Raw genomic sequence first — 6,719 nt, 5'->3', positions numbered from 1 at the left:
GATTTTCCCCCTGTTTCTGCTACTTCACAAGCTCATCATCAGGCATGTAACAGGACCAACGATTTAATTAAGGATATGGACTCCTAATTCTCTTTGGTGTGTGTCCCTTCTTGCAAAGTGCACACCCCCTCATGAAGAGAGAACACTTTTCCAGTAACATCGAGTTTCCCATCTGCATTCTCCAGGCACCAGAAAATGCCGGTTTGAACCTGTCTGTACTTAGTTCTGTTCTGAGTCTCTTCCCGCCAAGGCTGTTGCTCCTCTGAAGGAGCCTGGACTCTAACTGATGCAATGGATCAAGATAAAGGAGGTGCAGGGGAGCATGGTGGGGTTATGTCACCAGCCCACTGTTAGCAACAGCGAGGCCCCCCTCAGAGCCGGCAACTGGTGGTGTCAACGTAGAGAAAAACTCTGCGTTTTGTTTTAACATATTTTATTTTCTGTCTTTATAAACACTGGCAAAAGGGAGTACTGAATTATAGACCATCCAAAGCCCCAAATCGCTTATGGAATTGGGTAATACTGGTGAAACTAAGAACTCATTTGGAGAGAGGAAATTTTGTTTTCGTTGTTCTTTTTATGGAAGTACCGTTGATTCACAATATTGTGTTAGTTTCTGGTGTACAGCAAACTGATTCACTTTTATATATGTGTGTGTGTTTGTTTATATATATATTTGTATATATACATGTATTCTTTCTCATATTCTTTTCTGTTATGGTTTATGACAGGATATCGAATATGGTTCCCTGTGCTATACAGTGTGCCCTTGTTATTTATCTGTTTTAAATATAGTAATGTGTTTCTGCTATTCCCAAACTCCTAATTTATTCCTCCCCCCGCCATCCCTTTTGATAATAAGAAGTTGTTGTCTATCTGAGTCTGTTTCTATTTTGTAAATAAATTCATTTCTATCATATTTTAGATTCCACATATAAGTGACATCATATGGGAGGTGAAATTTTTAAGTCCCAATAATTCCTCTTAAGTTTAGATGCAATTTCAAGTGATTAACAGGAAGTACCTCTTACGAATCATATTAAACCGTCTGTAGTTGCGAGTCTCTTCAGATACCTACACTGTGAAGCATGTTTTTCAATTTTATAAAACAGAAAAGTGTTTCATTCTAGATGAACAATAACATGGCATGTCAAAAAGAGACTCCTTCTCCTTCTACGTTCATTGGCAGCTAATCCAACATGGAGAACTTACTGCTTGTGATTGCGCAAAGTCAAACTTTTAGATTTCCGGGAGAGTCTGTCTCCATCTGATTAAACAGCAAAACAAGGAGTGCTTGTTCAGCTCTCTGTGTCCTAAACACTTGGAATTGCCTGGTTTCTCTTAGTCTTTCTTCTAAGAAATGTGATTTACAACACATTCAATAAGCTAAAAAGTATGTCCAGGTCCACGGGATTTGCCTTCCATTTCTCTTTGACCTAAGTTGATTCTCTGCCTAAATGGAGACTCACATTTCTCTTGTGTCTTCCATACTCCCAGTAGTGGATCCTCTGGTCAGACTTGCTGGATGGGCACACTGCCCAGAAGAAGAGCCCTCACTTCTCTGAAGCCCCCAACCTGATTCAGGAGCTGGAGACTCACCAGTTCCTCCCAGAGATGGGGAACTCACACAAGGAGACCGGACCCCAGGTCAGAAGGGAAGCTGGGGCAGGGGCCACTCAGAGAAAGACTGGGCATAATAATGCTGTGAGCCCCTGTCTGGCACACCTGGCCTTCTTGGCACACAGACATGCCTACCTCCAGGACCTGTACACTTGAGAAAGGCCTGCAATTGCTGGCATTTGGACCTGTGAGAGGGTTTCGGGGTCAAGGAAAAGCAGCCCATGGCTCCTGTGGTCCAGCTGGCTATCGCATGTCCCACATCTGCTTCCCAACATCCACCAGGACTGCCCTTTCCCCCAACTCTAATCCCGTGGGATCCCTCAGGCAGATGGGGAGTCATGGACTGGGGAAGGAGACACTTTGTGCTCCCTCAGACCTTCACCGCAACCCCATCGCATTTCCAACGAGATGTATAAGCGCGAAGAATTTGAAAAGAATACATACATGTATATGTATAACTGCATCACTTTGCTGTGCCCCTGAAACCATCACAACATTGTTAATCAGCTATCCTCCAATATAAAGTAAAAAGTTGCAAAAAAATAAACCCTGACTTTCTGTAATGCATCAGGGCGAACACCTCCGCCTGCCTCTCAACTAGTATTCCCACCTGGCTGACTCCAGATGCTTGCCCTCCCGCTGAGGACCTGTGTGGGGATTTTGGTTGTTGTTTCCTTTTTTTCTGTTTTCAGCATTCTGGCTCTCTTCTCTGCTTGAAATACTTGTAACAATACGACGAATTCTGGTTTAAAATAGGTAGGTTTTAGGATTACTCAGGGATGGTAAGGCCAACAGATCAGGAGACATCTGCCATTATAAAGAGAGTTTGTTGCTCACAGATCCCCAAAGAATGGGGCCCATCATACCACAGGGGGAGGGGCTGGTACAGGAGGAAGCACCCAGGGTAGTTCAGGGGACAGAGAGAGTGGAGGAGAACATAGACTAATGCCTTTATTGTTGTTCCTGGGAGAGGAAGAGTGAGGCAGGGTGAGCGGGTTTAGGATTGGCTCCTTTGAATATGTTCCACTGGCTCCCAGCATAGGGCTGGTTCCTAGTTGTCTGGTACCTGGCTCTGGAGTGATTAGGGCAGGTGGATAGTGGCCAGAGGGTGAGAGCTCAGTAAAGGAGGTGGTTGAGGTGTGAGCTCTGGATTGGTTGGTTTGCATATGAAAGGCTCACTCACAGGCTCTCTCATGGGAAAGGTGAGTTTACTAATCTCTGAGAATTGGCTACCTCTGGGAGAAGTAGTCCCTCCAGGAGCAGGGAGGCCCCAGAATGTGAAAGCATGAAACACACAGATACAGAAACAAAAAACGTGATTAACACGACTTGTGAGTTATCCTTGGAGTGGCTCAGGCATCCCACTGCTGTCAGATGAGCCAGGCTGTTTGAGGCTCTTCCCAGAGGATGTTGGATCCCTGCCTGACTTGCTTGATTGTGTTGTAAATCTCGGTCATCTCTACTCCTCTACCTAAAGGTCTGCAGTCTCAATCCACCCCCAGCAGTCCACTCTTCCTCCTCTGCACAGTGATGGAGAACCTAGTGAGCTCCTGCATGGCAGGTTTCCCTGTGTTGTAGAGTTCTTGTCAGTCGAGTGCAAGTGCCTCCTCTTTTCTCGGCTTTTACACAGTGTTGCCCCCAGCCTGGCCCGCCACAATCACAACCCAGAAAGTGCACTAAGTCCTCCACCCCCTGCCTGCATCCATCCCCGGGAATCCTCCCTTCCCCAGGGCTTTCCATGCACTGGTCACACTCCTCTTTCCCTGGCCTGCACCACACCTCAAGTAACAATGCCATTCCCTTGATGCCCTGAACAGTCGCTGCAACTGCTTGTGCCAGTGCAGGGAGGATGAGATCGGATGCCCGCTGTGTCCTCACCATCTCTGCCACATCTGCCATGAGCCGACCCCACGTGCAGTCCAACACCATGTTAACACTGCCTGTAGGATGGTCAGACGGAGGGTAGTACACACAATTCTCCACGGGCACCCTCTGCTTGATGTGAAATTGTTTCACCCAGGCCTGGGTTAAGGAGGATCTTCAAAGCTGTGTGGCTGTACTTCTCTGATGCCTATTTTGGACATCACTGGTGCTGTAAACAACTCTCAGTTCTGTTGGCCCCTGGGGACACCCTCTGGCCCAAAGGTACAGACAGCAATCACAGTAGTCTCCCCATTTGGGGTAAATCCCAAGCGCACTCATCTCAGAGACCAGTGCATGTCCCCTCTTGGCTCTTAGTTTTCAACTTGACTTAATTCTTCATGAACCTTTCTTCATCCGTAAGAAATAAATCTGTTGCATCCTTTAAAAAATTTCACTGGGTACGTTTGATTAGCACTGCACTGAACTAACAAATTAATCCAAGGAGACCTGATATCTTTACGAAGTTAAAACAACCTCTCCATGAACACGACACACATCCTCACTTTTTATCCCTTAGCAAATTTCAATTTTCTCTGTCAATATTGGTGTATTTTTAAAGTTTTTTCCCTAGATAGTTATTGCTTTGGGTACTATTTTGTATTGTACTTTTGTAACTGGTAAGAATTGGTGTAGATGTGACTTCCCTGGTGGTCCAGTGGTTAAGATTCCTCCCTCCCAATGCAGGAGACCTGGGTACATTCCCTGGTCAGGGAAGTAAATCCCACATGCCACAACTGAAAAAGATCCCACATCGCGCAGGTATAAAGATCTCGCACGCAACAACAAAGATCCTGTGGGCAGAAACTAAGACCTGGAGCAGCCAAATAAAGAAATTAAATTGAAATAAAAAAAAGAATTGGTGTAGAGAAACAGTTGATTTTTAAACTTTTATGTCAAATATAGCAATCTCCCTGAGTTGTCTTAACGGTTTCATTAGTGTGCTATTTGATTCTGATGGCTTTTCTATGTACGTTTGTATCATCTTGAAATAATGATAGTTTCATTTCTTCCCTTTCATTTCTTACCCTTCCCTTATCTTGGCAATGGGCAGGTCCTCCAGGAGAATGTGAAACAGAGGTGATCAGAAGTAGGGCATCCATGTTTCATTCTTGGCCTTCTGGAGAATATGCCTAAAGTTTCTTCTTTACACATCGTATTTGCTGTAGAGCAATGATTCTGAAACTTTTTGTTCTCAGGATCCCATTACACTCTTTAAATTACTGAGGACCTCAAAGAACTTTTATTTATGGAGACTCTATCAGGAATGATCACACTGGAAAGGAAAAAATGTTTAAGCATTTACAAACACAATAATATATTGCAGTGTTATGAAGTCTTATGAGGACTGAGTTAATTTATGAAAAACTTTGTGGAGTGTCTAAGAAATGGTCACAGAAAGAAAGAAAAAGAATACTAAATCCATTATGTTAACATAAATAATATATTTTAATGAAAATAACTATTTTCCAGAACAAAACAGTTAATAACGAAAATAGAAGCCTCACCTTTTTGAAAAATTTTAAATGTCTGGCCGAATAGAAGATAGCTGGATTCTCATGTTTGACCTTACACTCAATCTGTGGCAGTACATTATTTGGGTTGAAGTATATGAAAAAAGTTCAATGTCACACAGATATGGAGGTGGAAAAGGGGAGAGCATTTTGAGATAATTCAGGCAATTCTTTGATTTGACAGCAAACTTCACAAGTGGTAGTTTCTTAAAGGTCAGTTGCAATGTAGAAATCTAAAACCATATCAATGAACATTTCATATGCAGTACGCTCAAAAAATGAGAATGGAAAAGGAGAAGAATATCTTAGTGTTATTGTCAAAATAGTTTTGATCTCAGAGACTCCCCTGAAAGGGTTGTTGTTGTTTTTTGTTGGGTTTTTTTGATGTTGTCAAAATTTCCTTTAAATGGCAATACTTTAAGAACTCAGTTCAGATAAACATTTAGGTGATTGCTTTAAATACATCTTCCTCTGTAGAAAATGATATGTTAGCTTCTTATTACAACTAGCTTGAATACAGTTTTAATTTTAAATACTCATATTGTTTCTAGATTGATTGATAAATACATTCACTCACTAAAGCAAACATCTGTGGAACACCTACTACGTGCCAAGCATCGGTTTCCATTATAAAGAATATATAGTTCTGGAGCTCAAGAAACTCTTGGGGCTGAGTGGGGATTGGGCAGAGAGCAAAACTAGCATGACCATGTGTATTTGAAAATTTAATACGGTGTTAGAATATTGCCTCATAAGAAAAATAACCTCTTTTAGGCAAAATGTACAAGAATCCTAACAGTCCTTTCATTCGTTACCACTCAAGACTTCACTTACATAGCTCGCTGATATTGTAGAATTTCTGTAAGGGATTGAGAGACTTATTTTCTCTATTAATTTCTATGTAGAATTTATTTTTGTCCTGATTTTGTTTTCCTGTTTTGTTAGATTTTTTTTTTTAATTAAATTTTATCTGCCTGAAGTTGAAAGCAGTGGTTCTCAAAGAGTGGTCTGCAGACCCCTGGGAATCCCCAAGATACATTCTGAGGGCCCATGAAAGGGTTCCCTAGAGCACACTGTGAGAAATGGTGCTATAGATTATTGGTATTTGACTTTTAACAAGTCACAAAGCTTCTCTTATTATTTTACTATACCTCTTTTTTTTTTTCTTTGTCATTAATAGGTGCGGACCATTATGAAATGCATAGCTGAGAGGCTGAGAGGCTTTCTGTGCCCTGGAGCTGAGAGCACAGGACAGACACAGAGAGTGGTGGAAGCTGCTCAGGGGCCCACCAGATTCGGTGGGGTGGCCTGTCAGCTTTGAAGCTCAAGGGCTTTACACATGAGTTCAAAGGCTTTAATTTCTGACACATTTGCTGTCGGGCCTAGCTGGGATTACCCTGGGGAAAGCAAGGTCCAGGCTGGAGGAGCATCCTGTAACCACATCCCTTCCAGCAGCCTGGGGCCTCCTTCCTGGAGCTGCACACCCTCTTCTCCACAGTCCAGGTGGCCCCAGCCTCAGCCCCTCCACCCTTAACAGTGACCACCAGACAGAGCAGACCTACCTATTTTCTCAGGGTTGCACAACGAGGAAAATGACCTGTGAATCAGGACAGCTAGTGGTGTCCAGTAAGTTACCCTTTGCAGTTTTGTAGGGAAAATGACCTG

Source organism: Hippopotamus amphibius, chromosome 9 (genome assembly GCF_030028045.1).
Source record: "Hippopotamus amphibius kiboko isolate mHipAmp2 chromosome 9, mHipAmp2.hap2, whole genome shotgun sequence".
NCBI lineage: Eukaryota > Metazoa > Chordata > Mammalia > Artiodactyla > Hippopotamidae > Hippopotamus > Hippopotamus amphibius.
Note: the sequence above shows the minus strand (reverse complement) of the source record.